The 19,846-nt window shown below is 43.0% G+C and overlaps 1 long non-coding RNA gene across 3 annotated transcripts in view; it reads right to left on the minus strand.

Annotated features, from left to right (window-relative positions):
* Window positions 1-19,846, minus strand: part of LOC112648341 (uncharacterized) — a 40,399-nt gene that overhangs the window by 13,728 nt on the left and 6,825 nt on the right. The window contains exon 2 of one of the 3 annotated variants that reach the window (XR_007411797.1): window positions 13,558-13,904. This is a non-coding gene — a long non-coding RNA (uncharacterized LOC112648341). Of the gene's footprint in view, window positions 1-13,557; window positions 14,049-19,846 lie in introns of those variants that run through there. The other 2 variants (XR_003128939.3, XR_003128941.3) reach the window with 2 other exon arrangements.

Here is a 19,846-nt window from a genome sequence, read left to right on the forward strand (position 1 = left end):
CTGCATATTGGAGAGACAGTCACAAGTGCCCTGCTCATAAATACCTCCAAGAACCCAAATCCAAAATGGCCCCAGTGAGTTTTCTCCCTCCAGCTGTCAATTGCTCCCAGCTTGTCTTCTGCTCTCAGCTCCTTGGTGTGTGCTGACCTGTGTTTTCTCATTCTGGTGTACCTGGAAGCCTTCCAGGAATGCAAAAAAAAATTAAGGCTGCCCAGGAACTAGCTTGCAAAATGAAGCTCTGTTCACAAAACCATTTCTTTGGCAGACCTCAGACAGTACAAGTCACCCGGCCATTAGCTTCTTCATGGTAACTGTCTGCAGACATACACACACCACCTGACCTATTCAGTCTTGGCATTTGATTTGGCCATTTCAGGAGTTCCAACGAGGTCACCTGTATCTTTCCCACTTAAACTCCTGTAACAGATAACAAGTCCTTTCATTTCATAAGAAGCTTAAGCTGAAGAAAATCCTGTGAAAAGGAACACTTAACAAATTCACTAAAAGTATGCATTCCTGATACTCTTTCCTAAGAACTGATTTTGCCAGAGTGGTGGTCCTCCACCCTTTTACTTTTAACCTGTTTGTGTCTTTATACATAAAGTGAATTTTTGTATATGACATAGCTGGCTCTTGCGTTTTTTTTTTTTCTGTATCCACCCTGACATTCTCTGTATTTCAATTTCCATATGTGGACCATTTATGTTTAAAGTGATTGTCTGGATTAATATATATCTCTTTTTCAACTGTTTGCCCAATAGTTGCACGTGTTCTTTGTTTCTTGTTTTGCCTTCTCTTCTCTTTCTGCCATTTCTCTTTTTTATTTTCTTCTATTTTTAAAAGATTTATGTATTTCTTTTAGATGGGGAGGGGTAGAGAGAGAAAGAGAGGATGTCAAGCACTGAGCACATAGCCCACCCAGGGCTCAACCTCATGACCCTGGGATCATGACCTGAGGCAAAACCAAGAGTCCGATGCTTAACCAACTGAGCCATCCTGGTGCCCCTCTGTCATTTCAGTTTTTTTTTTTAATATTTTATTTATTTATTCATGAGAGACACAGACTGAGAGAGAGAGAGAGAGAGAGAGAGAGAGGCAGAGTCACAGGCAGAGGGAGAAGCAGGCTCCATGCAGGGAGCCTGATGTGGGACTCGATCCGGGGACTCCAGGATCACACCCTGAATGGAAGGCAGGCACTAAACCGCTGAGCCACCCAGGGATCCCCCATTTCAGTTTTAACCAAGTATTTTCTAGGATTCTGTTTTCTCTCCTCCTTTAGCATGTCAGTTGTATTTCCTTTCAAAAAATATTTTTAGCAGTTGCTCTAGAGTTTGCAAAATACATTTATAACTCACATAAGTCTACTTTCAAGTATCACTATGTCACTTCACAGGTAGTGTGAGTTTCTACTAACAGACTATTCCCCACTCCTCCTCTGCCTCTTACAACATTGCTGTCGCTCATTTCATTTAGTCATATACTATAATCACCCCAGGCACTGTCACTAGCATGACTCTGAACACCTATCTGTTGGATCAATTGAGAATAAGAAAAATAAAAGATTTTATTTTACCTTCACTTATTCCTTCTCTGATGCTCTTTCTTTCTTGTTAGAGATCCAGTTTCTGACTTATCGTTTTCCTTCTCTCTGAGAATATCTTTTAACATGTCTCTCAGAGCAAGTCACTGGTGATGAATTCCCTCAGCTTTTATCTAAGAATGCCTTCATTTCTCCTTCACTTGTGAAGGATAATTTCACTGGATGTAGAATTCTAGGTTGGTGGAGTTCTCTTCTTTCGGCACTTTAATTATTTCACTGTTCTTTTCTTGCTTGTATGGTTTTTGACACTTCCACTTTAATACTTATCTTTGTTCTTCTATACAAAAGGTATTTCCACCCTTCTGGCATCTTTTTTTTTTTTTACTTTTTAAAAATATTTTATTCATTCATGAGAAACACACACACAGAGAGAGAGAGAGAGAGAGAGGCAGAGACACAGGCAGAGGGAGAAGCAGGCTCCATGCAGGGAGCCCGACGTGGGACTTGATCCCAGGTCTCCGGGATCACTCCCTGGGTTGAAGGCGGCACTAAACCACTGAGCCACCTGAGCTGCCCTTCTGGTATCTTTCAATACTTTCTCTTTATGTCTGATTTTCTGCAGATGGAATATAATACATACAGGTATACATTTTTTTAATATTTATCCTACTTATTATGAGCTTCCTGGATCTGTGGTTTGGCACCTGTCATTAATTTTGGAAAATTCCTGGCCATTATTACTTCAAATATTTCTTCTCTTCCTTTCTCTCTTTCATCTCCTGGCATTCAATTGTGCATATTCCACTGGATCAGTGTTTCCCAAATATGTTCTCTAGGCCAAGAGCATCAACATCACTTGGAAAGTTGTTAGAAATGCAATAATCAAGCCCCCCCCCCCAACCCTCCAGCCCAAATCCACTTACTCAGAAACTCTAGGGATGGGGGCCAAGAATGTATGTTTAATCAAGGCCTCTGGAGGGGGGGGTTCTTTTTCATACTGAAGTTCGAGAACCACTACACCAAAGCAGGAAAATGAGCGTTAGGATATCCAAAAGGGGGTGATACAGAGAAAAGGAAGTATAACAGCTGGAAACATTTAGTGTGCCTTAGAATTGTGCCCTTAATATGCAGCTTTACCTGTCAGTGACAGTCTTACTGAAGTATTTCACGGCTTAAATGAGGCCTAAAGGAAAACATGGTACTAACTACAAATGACCTGTCAGCCACTTTGCCCCTTTAACTTTGTTCTCAGCCAAATGTGGCTCCCAAATCAGGCTGCATATCCCCCTGAGAGCTCAGTTAAAATAGACTCTAGACTGGCAGAACCAGAATCTCCAAGGTTTGAAGCTTATAAGACTCTACTTTTAACATGAGTCCCTGAGTATTCTGACTCCGCTAGTCCATGACGTGGTAATAGGGGACCACTGCTAGAGCCCTCTAACTGGATCTGTTGGCTGCTCTTCATGAAAGCCCAGTAAAGCCCCCTCCTCAAACCAATCCTGATATATCATAGCCATATTTAAATAGCCTCTGTTTCACCCCTCTCCCTTCCTGTACCCCCTTTCTTCAGGTTGACCTGGACTCTTTCACATCCTCAGAGATGGGCTTCTTAGCCAAGAGCTGAGTGCTGGGCTTCATGTGACCCCTTCCCCTTACTCGTCTTTGATACCATCAGGTACAAGGCATAGTGTTCCCAGTATCATGGGCTAAATGTCCTCATTGACCCCATTCCCACCAGGATGTAGCCCTTTCTCAGGATGTGGTTCCTTCCACACACCCCCACCCCAGCCTCACTGAGGTCAGCCCATGGAAACGTGGCCCCACTCATAAGTTCTAACTAGTTATGCTAGTACTCCAAGTCCCATAAAACCTGATCTTGCCTTAGACCCCAGTCAACAGCTAGGGGCTCTGCTTTTCCTAGCTCTGTATTCTAAGGCTATATTTTCTGGTACCACGCCCCAGCCCACAAGCTGGTACCTTGTTCCTTCAAGAGACTGTGTGTGAGGGCTGTCCTTCTGCCTGTTTACAAAGTGTTCCAAACGTTAGCCATTCCAGATTCCTGAGACCCTTCCATCTTTTGGCAGCCTGCCATTTTCCTGGTACCAGTGGGCTCTGGAATTGTTCCGGGGACCCCTTGGGCATGAGTTGGGCTTGCTTGTCCAGACAGCTCCATGTCAGCATGAGAGGAGGAACTACACCCCATGGAACCTGGCCTGTCCCTCTTGATGGACTCATTCTGAATCCCAAGACTCCAATCCTTCCTTTCTGCCAAGGCTGAGGGTGAGGCGAGTGAGGCACCTAAGAAGTACTAGCTCCCAGGGTCAAGCAAGCACACGACCAGCAACTGAGAGCAACTTAAATTGTATGCTCTGGAGTCCTTACCTCACCCTGGTTGGTCCCGCCCTGCTTCCTTGCCAGGTCTCAAGGCAATACTGAAGGTGGGACACTATCAATCCCAAGGCCTCCCTAAAGTCATTCAGCCAATATTTATTATATACCCTCAGGTTATGAGCACAAAGAAGGCAGAGTCCCTGCCCATAAGGAACTCAGCATAAAAGGGAGAGAAAACACGGCAACTAGAAATAATAACACAAGGCTGGCTAGCACCAGTGCTAAACAGAGGTATCTGCGGAAGAGCAGAGGGGATGGGATTAATTACAACCAGAAACAAAAGAGAAGGCTTTGAGAAGGCAGCAGTTTTCCTTAGGCCCTGGAAAATATGCACACTACGTCTAGGGAGAGAAGGTGGGTAGGTAACAGCAGGCAGGAACAGCACGAAGCAAGGTGTAGCATGTTCTCCAACTAGCAGGTGGTTGGCATCATTAGAGGGTTAGAGACTTGGAAAGAACAATGGGATTTGAGGTCTGAAGGAAAGAGGACCAGATGGTAGGGAGCCTTGAATAGCCTGCTAAGGAGTGCTGGCTTCCATCTCGGTGGGGGGAAACCCTGGAAGGTTTTTGAGGGAGGGGAGAAAGTAATTAGAATCAGCATTACAAAGCGAGAATCAGGGGTCGTCTGGGGGTAGTGAACAGGATCAGCAATAGGAGCAGCAGTCAGGAAACTGTTAAGGGCAGCCGCCAAGCTGTGTCTAATTTTCTTAGTCAAGTGCATCAAACTCCAGGGGCTGTTATCTGGGGGCTGGAAAAGTAGGCAGCACCAGGGACCCAGACTCAACCGGCACCCACCCATCCCCAAGCATCAGCCAAGGCACAGACCTCTGCAGAAAGGGAACCTAGAGCCACTAATCTGAATATTTTGTGGGACAGCAGCATCCAGAGCTTCCTCTGGGACGTGGCTCATCAGATGGGCAAACAGGCTTTCTGGCCTGCTCCCTGGGGTGCGCTCAAGCTGCGGCTGTTTTAACAAGCCTCTGTGGGGAAGAAAATCTCCCCTCTCTGGAGCCCAGGAAGCAAAGCACCTATCTCATCTGGTTTGGGGGGTTTGGGATTAAATGGCCCCATCAATCAGAACCCCTGAAGAAGAACACCCAGGTAACCTCCACGCTCCCTTCCTGCCCCATCAGTCTGTGGTTTGAGGATCCCATGACGGTCAGAAGCCAACTCTGGAGACTGGTTCTTGCGGGATTCCTTGCTGAAACAACTCCTGTGTGTCTCTAATAAATGTACTCCAATCGGTGGTCCACTTCTCTCACAACACACCAAGAACTCCCCAGCCCGGCCACTGTCTTCTGTTGCCTGGACCACTGCTAGAATTTTCTGCCTTCCCAGCTTTGGTTTTGCGTCCACTTTTCATTCCACGTTCCACAAGGAAGCCAGAGGAGGACTTCTAATGCACATCAATCTGCTCAAGGCCTGTCCCTGCTTACAATCCTTCCTGTTGCATCAATGATGCTTTGAAAGGGCTCTGTGGGCCTTTCATGCCGCTGCCCTGTGACCTCTCCAGCCTCAGCTCTCGCCAGCCCTCCCTCAAACCCTGAGCTTGGCAATTCCTGTCCCCAGACACCTCAACTGTCACCCACCTCTGAGCCTCTGCTTGGATGGCTTTTGTTGCTTCAGGCAGTGCCAGCCAATAGAAAAATGGCAAAAGAATACAAGCCACTTGTGCCATCTTAAGTTTTCTAGCAGCCACATTGGAAAAAAGTGGAAAGAAATGGGTGATCTTATCATTAACAATGTATTTTATTTAAATTAGTCTATCCAAAATGTTATCACTTCAACATGTAATTAAAGAATAAAATAGTGGGGCCCCCTGGTGGCTCAGTGGTTGAGCGTCTGCCTTCAGCTAGGGTCAGGATCCTGGGGTCCTGGGATCGAGTTCCGTGTCAAGCTCCCTGAAGGAAGCCTGCTTCTTCCTCTGCCTATGTCTCTGCCTCTCTCTCTGTGTCTCTCATGAATAAATAAAATCTTTTTTAAAAAAACAAGGCCCCAACGACAGATGGGGCACTGCCTCTCGTGACGGGGTACTCCTCCTTGGTGCTCCCAGCCCCCGTCGTAACTCTCACACTCAGTTGCTAAAGCCTGTGTTCCAATCTGAATCCAAGACTGTAGGCTTCATGTGGGCAAGGACCATGTTTGTCTTGTTTGCCCTTCACCTCCAACACTAAGCCCAGCAGCAACCACGTGCCATATGTACCAAATCAGTGTCTGTTGAAGGAAGAAGCATAATCTCATGTGTCCCCACCCATCCCTGGGAGACACTGAGATGCTTTCCACATTCCCTTAAAGATTCCCTTTTGCCTCACCCTCTCTTTCTCCACCATCCACATGTACACACATGTGCACACATACTCACCACACACTCACACACCTTCATGCTTAAAAATACTCTTGTCCTCAAACACATATATACTCACACCCTCACACACATGCAGTCATGTCATACACTTGAACTCTCTCACACAACCTCACACCCACAACTAAAACATGCTCATGCCTACATGCACCATGCGTCCACACTCACGTACACCTGCACACACTCATACACTCACATACATACACACTCACACGTACTTGCTTTCACACACATTGCAGACATTGATGGGAGGCCCAGAAGGGTCTTTTATTTACATGAGGTCACATAACACAACTGGGGAACGCCTGGAACTATATCTTTAGGTGACTGTCTCATCAGGCTACCATGCTGCCTTTCTCCGGGCAAGCAGGCACACACAGGGGACAAGTGCGTCCGGGCACTTTAATAATGATTCCTGTTTGCTGCCTGCTAGTAACTGATGCCAGAACCGACAATTAATTAAGTACATTCCTAGGCTCTTATGCTATTAGGACAAGTCTCCCTGGCTGCCTCAGGGAGAATCACTGCTGATTCCCAGGGCAGGCAGCACTTTGCTGGCACAGCAGTGGGCAGCTGGGGAATTAGCTTGCACTTGCTAGGACCCAGCACCATTATCATCCCAGAAGAGCAAAGAGCTGAATATTTCCATGAAAAAAAAAAAAAATCCCCCCCCCCAGTCTCCTAAAAAGGAAGCAAGAGTTGTAGCCCAAGTAAGGGAAGCTACAGCTACCGTCCTAAAGCAGTGGTCTTAGAACTGGAGCATGAAGCTGTACTGACAGACCCAAGCGAATCAAAAACATCTCTTCGCTTTCCACCAGCCTCTGCAATGTGTGTGACTGTAGTGACTGTAGGTGTGTATGGAAGTGAGTACATGAGTGTGCGAGTGAGCATGAGTGTGTGTGAATGCCAGTGTATGTTCCAACATGTGAGATTTTGTGAGTGTATGTAAGTGTGAGGAGGTGTGTGAGGGTGTATGTGTAGTACGTGAGTTTCTGAGTGTATATGTGTGCATGAGTGCAAGAGTGAGTGTGAAGGTGTATGAGAATGGGAGTACATTTTGAGTGTGAGTGTATGTGTGTGTGTGTGTGTGTGTGTGTGGTGTATAGATGGTGGACAAAAACATTCCATACAACAGGACTTTCTGCGGGGGTTGCAGGTGTGGTTAATTTTCTCAAGTGAAGATTCTCAGATCCCACTCATGCTACTTCCTGGTGTCGTAGGAGTTTCCTTTTCTCGCTTTGCCCCCTTCTTAACTGCCCTTGTCCCATGCTACAAAAGACAGGCGCTTCCCTCCCTCATTCCCAACCTCACCATGGTGTACTCTCCTAGGGTATAGAATCCTTCAGGGCACCAAACAGGAAGGACAATTAAAAATATTATTTGGGGGACACCTGAGTGGCTAAGTCCATTAGGTAACTGCTTTTGGCTCAGGTCATGATCTCAGGGTCTTGGGATCGAGCCCCACTCAGGCTCCCTGCTCAGTGGGGAGCCTGCTTCTCCCTCTCCCTTTGCCCCCTCCCCACTCACACATGCACACACGCTCACTCACTCTCTCTCAAATAAATAAATAAAATCCTTTAAAATTTTTAGAAAATGTTATTTTGGGGTGAGTCTCCCTATTGATGACTTAAGGTGCAATTAGTCCACTTTGGGACTTCCATTCCTTCCCTGTTTTACCCCTTTTTTTAGTTAGGGGAAAGCCGCAAGCTTAGTTAACAGGCATCCATAGAAGTGCTCTTTAATATGTTACAGAGTACGGGCAGTGGGCCTGGTGGCACTGTTCTGGTAACGATGTCATGTCTGCATTCCTCAAGTCCTGTCAAAGAATGCATTGCTTTTGACAGGGTCTGGGGAGAAGAAAGAAAAGATAGCACTGTAAGGAATAATAAAGACTAAAAGTGCTCCTTCCACCCCCATGTTAGACATAAGCAACCCCTTTCAGCTATGCTCAATATGCAACCCTATAAGGAACCGAAAAAAAAAAAAAATCTTTGAACAGTCAAACCAGGGTTGGTTTGCTAATTCTTTTAAACACAACTGAAAACGTTTTCGGAGATTACTAAATTTGACAAGTTGTACCGGATAAAACCCACCGATAAAAATTTTATGTGATTACTTTTGAATGCAATATGCATTATTCAATAGGTAGTTAAAATCTATTTTATCAAATAACGAGATATGTATTCCAATTACAATCAATCCTGTGACTATTTTATCTCATAAAATTTTTAAAATTTTTTTCCTCCTACATCGCCTATTAATCAAAAAGGAAAACTAAATACTAGCTGCTAGACACATTTATTGTCAGCAATATATACCTTTCTCTTTTCATAAATGTGTTGGAGAGCTTATCTCGCTGTTTAATGAAATTAAAGGAGTCAGTTCTGTGTTTTCATACAAGGTTCTTATTTAATTATTCCCAAAGCCAACTCCAAGGTTTAGTAGACATATGCATGCACATTTACTTAAAAATAACATAGCTTTTATCATGTTTTTTGTTTCATAAGTGGCTTACAATTTGGGCTGCACATAACATTGAATTATGGCAAACTAAGTGATGAGAAACATAGATTTATTCTTGCTTTTATAACTCGTCATAAAATTGATTAATTATATCGTTCATGATTTTAATCTTGACTGCTTCTAGTAATCTTTTTTACAAGATTAGAAGTAATCCTTCTTAATGGTGGTTTTCATAATATTCGTCAAAATACACTGTAATGTTGATCTAAATTAAAAATTTAAGTCAGACTTTTTCTTAGAGAAGTTAAGTCTGATTTGCAACTGGTTTGACAAGACTGGCTTTGCTAAATAGATTATGCACAGGTATTTTCCATAAATTGAATTAGCTAAATCTGAGTTCTGAGATTTGACAAAAAGATACTTAAGCATGTAATAAAATAAAAACACTTCATTTAAAAAAAACCTCATTGGGTAAGTGGATTGAAATTAATACTATTTTAATTTTCCAGCCCTTTCTTCATAACTTGGATTAGACAAGGTGAAAAACATTTAAAAAATGTAATTAATAGTCATTGAATAGGGTGCCTGGATGGCTCAGTGGGTTAACCATCTGCCTTTGACTCAGGTCATGATCCCAGGGCCCTGGAATTGAGTCCTAGATGGTTGGACTCCATACTCAACAGGGAGTCTGCTTCTCCCTCTCCCTCTGCCCCACCTCCCTGCTTATGCTTTTTCTCTCTTTCTTTTTTTTTTAAGATTTTATTTATTTATTCATGAGACACAGAGAGAGAGAGAGAGAGAGAGAGAGGCAGAGACACAGGTAGAGAGAGAAGCAGGCTCCATTCAGGGAGCCCGATGTGGGACTCGATCCCAGGACTCCAGAATCATGCCCTGGGCCGAAGGCAAGTACTAAACCTCTGAGCTACCCAGCGATCCCCTTTTTCTCTCTTTATCATGCTCTCTCTGTCTCTCAAATAAATAAAATCTTTAAAAAGTAGTCATTGAATACATTTTTTGCAAAAGGCTTTTTGGATACTCCAGAAATTGAGAAAGCAATCTGGGGCACTGAACCCAAAGAGTTCAAATAATCAGTAAAGTTATCACAATAGACATCTTCTATTCCTACCAATTTGTTCAGGTAAGCACTGTTCACATCTATGAAAACGAAACAAATAAGTTTCCAAAAAGAATAGAAGTGATGTTGTGCCCTTCCTTACTCTATAATAGGTGATAGTTTTTATCTAATTGGGAGAATCATATTAATTTCATTAAGAAATGTAGTCCTGATACATTTTTTCTATTTAATTTAGTATTTTGAAATGTTATATTTATGTTATTTTGATTGTTTGTACACTTATGATGATCACTCAGTCAAGAAGTAATATTAACATTTGAACCTTGTAGGAATATTTTAAGATTAACATTTCTCATTATACACAACACTGTGTGTGCACCTACATTACTGAATTATATGCTTAGAACTTGTTAAGATGGAAGGACATCTGGCTAACTCATTCAGTAGAGTATGCAACTCTTGATCTCAGGGTGGTGAGTTCAAGCCCTACATTGGGTATGGTGCCAACTGAAAAAAAAAAAAAAAAGAAATAGTTAAGATGGTAAATTTTGTTATGTGTGTGTGTTTTTTTTACCATAGTTAAAAATATATTTAATTTTTTTTCTGGGATATAGACATTTAAAGAAGAATTAATACCCATTCTCAAACTGTTCCAAAAAACAGAAATGGAAGGAAAACTTCCAAACTCATTCTACGAAGCCAGCATTACCTTGATTCCAAAACCGGAAAAAGACCCTACTAAAAAAGGAGAATTACAGGCTGATATCCTTGATGGACGCTGATGCAAAAATTCTCAATAAAATAATAGTAAATTGAATTTAACAGCACATTAAAAGAATCATTCACCATGATCAAGTGAGATTTATTTCTGGGCTGCAGGAGTGGTTCAATATTAACAAACCATTCAGTGTAATACACCACATTAATAAAAGAAAGGATAAGAACCATATGATCCTGTCAATAGATGCAGAAAAGGCTTTTGACAAAATATAGCATCCTTTCTTGATAAAAACCTTCAACTAAGTAGGGACAGATGAAACATACCTCAACATCATAAAAGCCATATGCAAAAGACTCACAGCTAATGTCATCCTCAATGGGGAAAAACTGAGAGCTTTTTCCCTACTCTCAGGAACAAGACAAGGATATCCACTCTCATCATTACTATTTAATATAATACTAGAAGTCTTAGCCTCAGCAATCAGATAACAAAAAGAAATAAAAGGCATCCAAATCAGCAAGGAAGAAGTCAAACTTTCACTATTTGCAGACAATATAATACTCCTACATAGAGTAAACCCAAAAGACTCCACCAAAATATTGCTAGAACTAATACATGAATTCAGCAAAGCTGTAGGATATAAAAATCAACATGTAGAAATCTACTGCATTTCTCTACACCAATAATGAAGCAGCTGAATGAGAAAACAAAGAATCAAACTCGTTTATAATTAAACCAAAAATCATAAGATATTTAGGAGTAAACCTAAACAAAGAAGTAAAAGATCTGCACTCTGATAACTACAGAACACCCATGAAAGAAACTGAAGAAGACACAAAGAAATGGAAAAAACATTCGATGCTCATGGATTGCAAGAACAAATATTGTTAAAATGTCTATTCTACCCAAAGCAATCTATACATTTAATGCAATCTCTATCACCACACCACCAGAATTTTTCACAGAGCTAGAACAAACAATCCTAAAATTTGTATGGAGCCACAAAAGACCCCAAATAGCAAAGCAATTCTGAAAAAGAAAAACAAACCTGGAGGCATCACGATTCCAGATTTCAAGCTATATTACAAAGCTTTAGTCAACAAGAAAGTATGATCTTGGCACAAAAACAGACACATAGATCAATGGAACAGTATAGAAGACTGAGTAATAGACCCACAACCATATGGTCAACTCATCTTTGACAAAACAGGAAAGAATATCCACTGGGAAAAAGACAGTCTCTTGGACAAATGATGTTGGGAAAACTGGACAGCCACATGCAGAAGAATGAAACTGGACCACTTTCTTACACCATACACAAAATAAACTCAAAATGGATATAAGACCTAAATGTGAGAAAGGAAACCATCAAAATCCTAGAGAACACAGGCAGCAACCTCTTTGACCCTGGCCGTAGCAACTTCTTACTAGACACGTCGCTGGAGGCAAGAGAAACAACAGCAAAAATGAACTACTGGAACTTTATCAAGATAAAAAGTTTCTGCAGAGTAAAGGAAACGATCAACAAAACCAAAAGGCAGCCTATGGAATGGGAGAACATATTTGCAAAGAGCATATGTGATAAAAGGCTAGTATCCAAAATCTACAAAGAAAAAAAAATCTACAAAGAACTTAACAAACTCAACCCCCCCAAAACCAGATAATCCAGTTAAGAAATGGACAGAAGACATGAACAGATACTTTTCCGAAGAAGACATCCAGGTGGCAAACAGACACATGAAAAGATGCTCCACATCACTCATCACCAGGGAAATACAAATCGCAACCATGATGAGGTACCACCTCACGCCTGTCAGAATGGCTAAAATTAACAACCCAGGAAACTGCAGATGTTGGTGAGAATGTGGAGAAAGGGGAGCCCTCCTGAACTGTTGGAGGGAATGCAAACTTGTGTGGCCATTCTGGAGAACAGTTTGGAGGTTCCTCAAAAAGTTAGAGCTACTCTATGATCCAGCAATTGTACTAATAGGTATTTACCCAAAGGATTAAAAATACAGATTTGAAGGGGTACATGCAACCCAATGTTTGTAGCAGCACTATCAACGATAGCCAAACTATGGAGAAGGCCCTAATGTCCATTGACTGACGAATGAGTAAGGAAGACATGGTGTGTGTGTGTGTGTGTAATGGAATATTATTCAGCCATCAAAAGTATGAAATCTTGCCATTTGCAATGACGTACTGGAGAGTATATGATGCTGAGAGAAATAAGTTAGTTGGAGAAAGACAAATACCATATGATTTCACTCATATGTGGAATTTAAGAAAGAAAACAGATTAACATATGGGAAGGAGAAAAAGAAAAAAAAAAAAGGAAAAAGGGGAAACAAGCCATAACAGACTCTTAACGATAGACAGCAAACTACAGGGTTGATGGAGCGAGGTGGGTGGGGGGATGGGCTAGGTGGGGGATGGGTATGAAGTGGGGTACTTATTGTGATGAACACTGGCTGCTGTATGTAAGTGATGAATCGCTAAATTCTACTCCAGAAACCAATAATGCCCTATATGTTAACTAACCAAAATTTAAATTAAAAAAAATCCTTTTAGTATTTACATCACATTACACATATAATATTATTTCATACATAATATTGGGCAACCACCAAGGACTATCAAGCATAAAAACACACCACATTAGAATAAAACTCTGTGAGACATAGAAGGGAAAGATGAGTTTAAGAAAGAGAATGAAATAAAATTTCCTGATGTTAAAGAAACAGTTTGCTCGTGTGCTTTTTAAGTGGATGATGGTGGATATCAAATCACTGTGGTATTTGGATTCCACTGAATACATTTAATAAGGGATAATGGTTTCACTTTAAAGAGTCAGTGTATATAATACCCTGAAATTATATCTTGAAAAGATTTCAGTTTAGGGAGAAAACTGTAGATGTTAACTTAAGGGTGCCGGGGCGGGGGGGTGTGCTACCTAGATTTTAGGATATGGTAGGAGGCATGTGAACACCTCTGCAGGACACTCACTGCTTTTGCGATGGGTGAGGGGGGTCCGGGCCGCAGCAGTCAGCCTGGGGCTGCCTGGGGTTTGTGATCTTCTTCTTCTCCTTCTCCTTCTCCTTCTCCTTCTCCTTCTCCTTCTCCTTCTCCTTCTCCTTCTCCTTCTCCTCCTCCTCCTCCTCCTCCTCCTCCTCCTCCTCCTCCTCCTCCTCCTCCTCCTTCTCCTTCTCCTTCTTCTTCTTCGTATATTTTTTATTGGAGTTTGATTTGCCAACATATAGTATAACACCCAGTGCTCATGACTTGTGATCTTTCCTTGTTCTTCCCAGCTGGCTCCTTGAAGGCATTTCTTTCCCCTGGAGAAAGCTGTGACCCTGTTGGCCAGAGTTGTAAAGGCATGGGACCTTTTTTGGCTCTATCCACTCACTCTGTGTTACAACAGCCTTTCTATTAAACAGGAAACACAGTTGGGCCAGTTTTGTTTTGTTTTAATGCATGGTTTGGATCATTCATGTAGGAAGGAGAGGAGACAGGACCTTTATTTATATACTGAACATCTGCTACGTGCCAGACACTGTGCAGGATGCTAATAGACATAATCTCATTTTTAATGAGAATAATTAAGGTTATCATATATGGTGATGATGATGATGATGATGATGATGATGACCACTAAGTCGCAGACACTGAGCTGTAAGCTTTACATTAGTGATGTTAATGAATCTTTACAATAACCCTATAAGGTAAGAATTATGCTCATTCCCATTCTACAGATGAGAATAATGAGACTCAAACACACCTTCCAAAGTTAAAGAGTAAATAAGAAGGTCTGATCATGGGATGCCTGGGTTGAGCGTCTGCCCTTGGCTCAGGTCGTGATCCCGAGGTCCCGGGATCGAGTCCCACATCAGGCTCCCTGCAGGGAGCCTGCTTCTCCCTCTGCCTGTGTCTCTGCCTCTCTCTCTCTGTCTCTCTCATAATAAATAAATAAAATATTTTTAAAAAAAGAAGGTCTGATCATGATGCCAAAGTCCACATTTTTTATTTCAAACCACACCCACTTAAAATGAAGCTCTCAGAGTTTAAACAACTGGGCAAGATCGTAATTGGTATGTCCCAGGTCAGTCTCATTCATTCATTCCCTATTTTGTGACAGAAAGGAATGGAGGGACTACCAGCTAAGTACAAATATTCACATTTATCTAGAAGTCTCCAAGCCCATTGTTCGCCTTGCTTCTTCGCCAATTTTATAAAGGGACAGAATTGACTTTATTATAATTATTTTATTATAATTGATTTTTTATTGTTATAATAATTACTATCCCTCCTCAGTTTTTTTTGTTTTTTGTTTTTTTTGCAAATGAGAGAACTAAAACACTCAGAATCTTTTCTGACTTGCCCAGTCCCATCAACATTTTCCAAACTCCTGATCCTCTGGAGCACTTCTAACAGCCGTGGGCAGGAAGCCAAGGTAGCTGGTGTGACCCCAGGACCCCCCCAGAGCACACAGGGCTCCCACACCGGGGCCAGGGTAGGAAGCCCCTGCCACTCTTTCTTTCATGCTTTTTGATATCACTGAAGGCAGGGGCTCCTGACTGACATATCCCATCAAGTGGGGACCTCTTTGGCCATAGTCTCATTACACTTTTAAGCAGAAAGCCTTTGGGCCGAGGAAAGAGATGCCTGCAGATCTTGAAGAAAGAGAGCTGTGTGGGGCTCCACTCTCACTGCCATTCCCTGAATAAGGGTATGTGTTGCTTCACAGAAGAAAGGTCTTCATTGCACTTAGCAAAAGGGTCTGTTTTTACTAATTATGCCCCAGACAATGGTGAGGAGGGGGGTGCCTTCATTTGAACCTAGTATAACACTTGTAAAAATCCAAACAGTGATTTGACTTTTAAAGAAGTAGAGATCTGAAGGCGCATATGCTAACACTGAGAAAAAAGGATAGGAGACAGACTAGCTGGAGGTGGGGCCTCCACCCACAGGGAGCCCCTCTTCAGTGTCCTGCTGGGACTCCCAGAATTCCCCTGCCCCCCCCAAATGGTACATTGCAGCAAGAAATAAATGGTCTCACAGTGGTGGGTTTTGATATTTTTTAAAGGATTAGAGGGAAAGAAATAGCTTTTGTTTTCTTTTTTTCCCAGTTGGCCAAATATGACATCTGACCTACAGGCTCGGAAAACAACTTGACTTGCCATGTGAGCCATTAGACAAGACAACAGCCTGGGGTATTCTCTCATGGAATGGGGGAAGACCAGGCTGTCTTTTCTTCTAAAATTTGTGGCAATCATCAGAAAAGAGCAGCTGTCAAAATTGCCTCCTGCCCCAATGGGGTTGCCAAGCCGCTGCAGTCTTTATTTAATTGCTTTATTAATCTTACAACACAATACCAGTCTCTGTCTCATTGTGCCTCACTAGCTAACAGGGACTGGGTTTTGTAAATATGTTTAATTAAGCTCCAAAAGCCATGAGCCTTCTGTCTTCTTGGTTACACTCTCCCACCAGGGCAGACACCAGCCAGAATTGAAATAAATGAATGGCTGTGCTTCCCTGTCCATCTGCTCCCACTAGGGGGTGATGATGCTAGAGCAGGACTTTCTTAGGGAAGAAATGTCCTCCGTCTCATCAGAGGTTTGCTGCTCCCCATGACTGGAGAGCAGTTATTCTGTGAAGAAACATGAATTAAGAGCTCCAGAGAGAGAAGAAATAAAAAGATACCATTCAAATTCTTATATACAAATTGCTCCTTTTTCCAGCCATCCATCTTGTCTGGAAGGAGACCTAGCTACTACAAAGGAGCAGCCCTTCTCTACAATTCTTTGAACTCCTGGAACTAATGCCCCCACCTTGAAGAGGGAAGAAACTTAAAACCAAGAGAAGGTGGGAATGTCCAGGGATGGGTCTAGGGGAGAAATGCAACCTATATGTTCTACAACATCATTGTAACAGCTGTGTGCACACATGCCTCACCCAATAAGTTCAGTGATAGCAGGCAAAGACTAGTAGCTAGCTCAGTGCAGGGAAAATAGAAGGAATATAAGTTTTAAAAGTGGAAAATAAGGAAGGCAGGCAGGAAGGAGAAAGGGAAGAAGAGAGAAAGTAAAAAAAAAGAAGGGAAGAAGAGAAATAGGGAGGAGAAGGAAGCAGGTGGATAAATGAAGTGGATAGGGGGATGGATGGTGGTTGGATAAATGGATGGATGGATGGATGGATGGATGGATGGATGGATGGATGGATAGGTGGATGGATGATGTAATAGGGTTTTGGATGATGGACTCCACTCACTATTACACAGACCCCATGGCTCCAGAAAACCAAGCCATGGTTTTCTTTCTCAGGCTGATCTTTCATTAGAAGAGTCTCTTTCCTGGGAGGGTCCCCAGAGAACATGGGAGAGACAGCTTATGTGAAGTCTACACAGCATAACACCAAAACAATGTCAGCAGGAAGAAAAAACTCCCAGTCTATCCACCAGTTGTTTTGAAGACAAGATGCTAAACAGCTCACTGCTTACGCTATAGAGGTCATCTTTATTTATTCATCTATTTTGTTTTTGTTGAGTTGTGTCCACAGGGCACTAAGCACCCAGAATAAACAAAACTGCAAGATTAAATCTACCATCTGGACATTTCTAAACATCTGGATATTTGGCATCATGTTGACCCCAACTGGTTGTCTTATGACCATGTAGTTATAGCCCAGAGCAGCAGTGGGGCAAAGGAGGAAGCATAAAGAAGGGTATTTAGAGTGATCCTACATTCTAGAATGCCTGTAAACATCCAGATTTCAAACACTCTGACCCATTGTCAGGCTGAATTCCAATTTTTAATTTGAAAAATATGAAAAAAAAGAAAAAAAAAGAAAAATATGGTCATGCTAGATACAGGGGTAAAGGAGAGGGTACGAGGGTAAAGGGAGAGACAGAGAAAGAAAAGACAGGGAAAGAAAGCGGGGAAGGGAGTTGGTTGGGGACACATCTCTGAACGGTGAGACAGGGGCAGTTAGAGACGGTGCAGGTGCCACATGGCATTTCTGAGAAGCTATTCCTTCCAGAACTACTGCCTGAGACCAACTTGGGCTGTCCTCCTCTCCTCCTCACCCCAAACCCAAGACCCAGATGGAAATAGCCAGACCACCAGCTCCTCTGGCAGTTTATGTTATGTCAGTTTTAGTAACACCTCACTTTTCCAGCAATGTGAACAGGGAAGGAGAGTGAATCTCCCCGCTGTACAGAGAAGGGAAGATTCCAGAAGGGGAACAGAAGCGATCCAGGGATGAGCTTAAAGAGAGAAAACTCTAAAGAGGAGCCTCCAGGGCCACCCGGGTGGCTCCATTGGGTTAAGTGGCTGCCTCATGTTCCCTGAGCTGCTTCCTCTCCCTCTGCTCCTGCTCTCTCAACTGCTCACTCATAAAATAAAATAAAATAAAATAAAATAAAATAAAATAAAATAAAATAAAATAAAATAAAATAAAATATAAAATAAAATGAGGAAGCTCCATGCTGCCGGGGACCCTTTCCAGCTGCAAGTTCCTGCTGCCACACATACATCCAAAAAGAAGCAGGACCACGGGGCAGGGGGGAGGCTGCTTGGGAACCAGGAAAAGATTGGCACCACTTCAGACATGACCCCCCAACACACACACGCACACAGCCACGCATACGCACACACATGCCATATGTCTTTAAGATTCATTTTCTTTTAAACCCATAAGGAGAAAACGATCCTCTCTGCAGGCCTCCCCCCCCTTGCCTGCCAGCCTCGCATCCCCTCTCAGCTGTTCCAGGATTGCTGCAGTGTTTTTGTTTTCTGTACTGGGTGATTGATTATGGAAGAGCAAATTAGCTCCCACTGCTTTTAAGATGCATTTTCTTTCTTAAAGAGAAGATGATGTGAGCATTACTCGTCTCTCCCCACTGCCTGTCTTGGCCCTTGGCTGCTGTCACTGCTGCTTTAGAAGGACATCCGCGGAAGGGAGTAGGAGGATGGGCTCCCAGAACCCACAGCTGCTCACTCTGGTGTGATTCAGTCCAGTACCCACCCTGCCTCCCAGAGTGCCCCATTCCTTTTTTTTAATTTATTTTTTTTATTTTTTATTTTTTTTGAGTGTCCCATTCCTAACCCCGGTGCATCTCTCTGGTTACTCCAGGCTATTTTTACCCATCTCCCTGTCAACGCATGTGAATCCAGCTGCCTGCACAGAGTAGACCCTGTTGGATGGATGAACATATAGATGACGAATGAAGTATGAACACTAAGGTCTCAACTTAATGAAATAAATGTACTCGCTCTCTCTTTCTCTCCCACCCCTCACCTCCCTCCCAACCTCTGGCTATGGGTCCTGCCACTCAATGTGTAGTCCCTAAATCAGAAGTGTTGGCAATCACCTGGAAGTGAGGTTCCCAGGTTCAGGTGAACTCTACCCAGAGTAAACTTTGAGAAGCGTTGCTGTGTGGTCCCAAGCAGAGGCTGGAAGGTAGACAAGATGACTCCTTAAGGCACCTCACTGCTTTGTATGTCTTTCAAATCAAAGAGGTAACGGATTCATATAGTTATGGAAGGCCTAACTCCGGATCATTACAGACCCAGAGTGCTCTAGGACAGGGGAAGTAAGTTTCAACTCTTCCTTCCTTTCTGACTAGCTCTTCCTGCTGTTTTGATCCTTCGGAGGTCCCAGCTGACAGATCCAGAGCACAGCAGGGCTTTGCTCTAACTAATTGCCAACAGTTGGCTGTAGCCACATTCGTTATTCAGAATGGCTCATTAATCTCCCAATGCCAGTGTAGCCATGGCTGCTGATGGGGCCTCTCCCCTCCCAGCACCCAGGTCCCAGTGGGGCACCCTGGGTCCCTCTGGCAGCACCATAGTAGGAAACAGCGACCTTCTAAGAAGGGTACACCAGGATGTGGAGCCAGGCTGACTTGAAACCTGGTTAAGACCTGTTCCTGGCTGGGGTGGTTATAGGGGGCCTGACCCAATGGTTCCAGTGGGCGCAAGAATGAGTTCTAACAATACCAGGGGGAGGGTTACCTGGGACCTCTTGGATGAGCTGAGCTGCCCTCTCACCACCAGATTAAGGAACCTGCCCCTTTTTCTCCTGGGCATAGGAATGGGCTCTTGGAAAACCTTGCAACGTGTTTGCAGACACGGATGAGATGCATTCTAGAAAGTTCATGAGGAAGAAGTCCTAAAAAACTTCAGAGCCTCTTGCTAAAGTTTGAGTCAGAGGCTCAAATGTGCATTCATCCTACGGCTTGGAGAACATGATTTAGATGTTTTCCTGCCTTTCTCCTCTAAGTCCTGCTTCAGTGGAT

Source organism: Canis lupus, chromosome 7, assembly GCF_003254725.2.
Source record: "Canis lupus dingo isolate Sandy chromosome 7, ASM325472v2, whole genome shotgun sequence".
In the NCBI taxonomy this organism is placed as follows: Eukaryota; Metazoa; Chordata; class Mammalia; order Carnivora; family Canidae; genus Canis; species Canis lupus.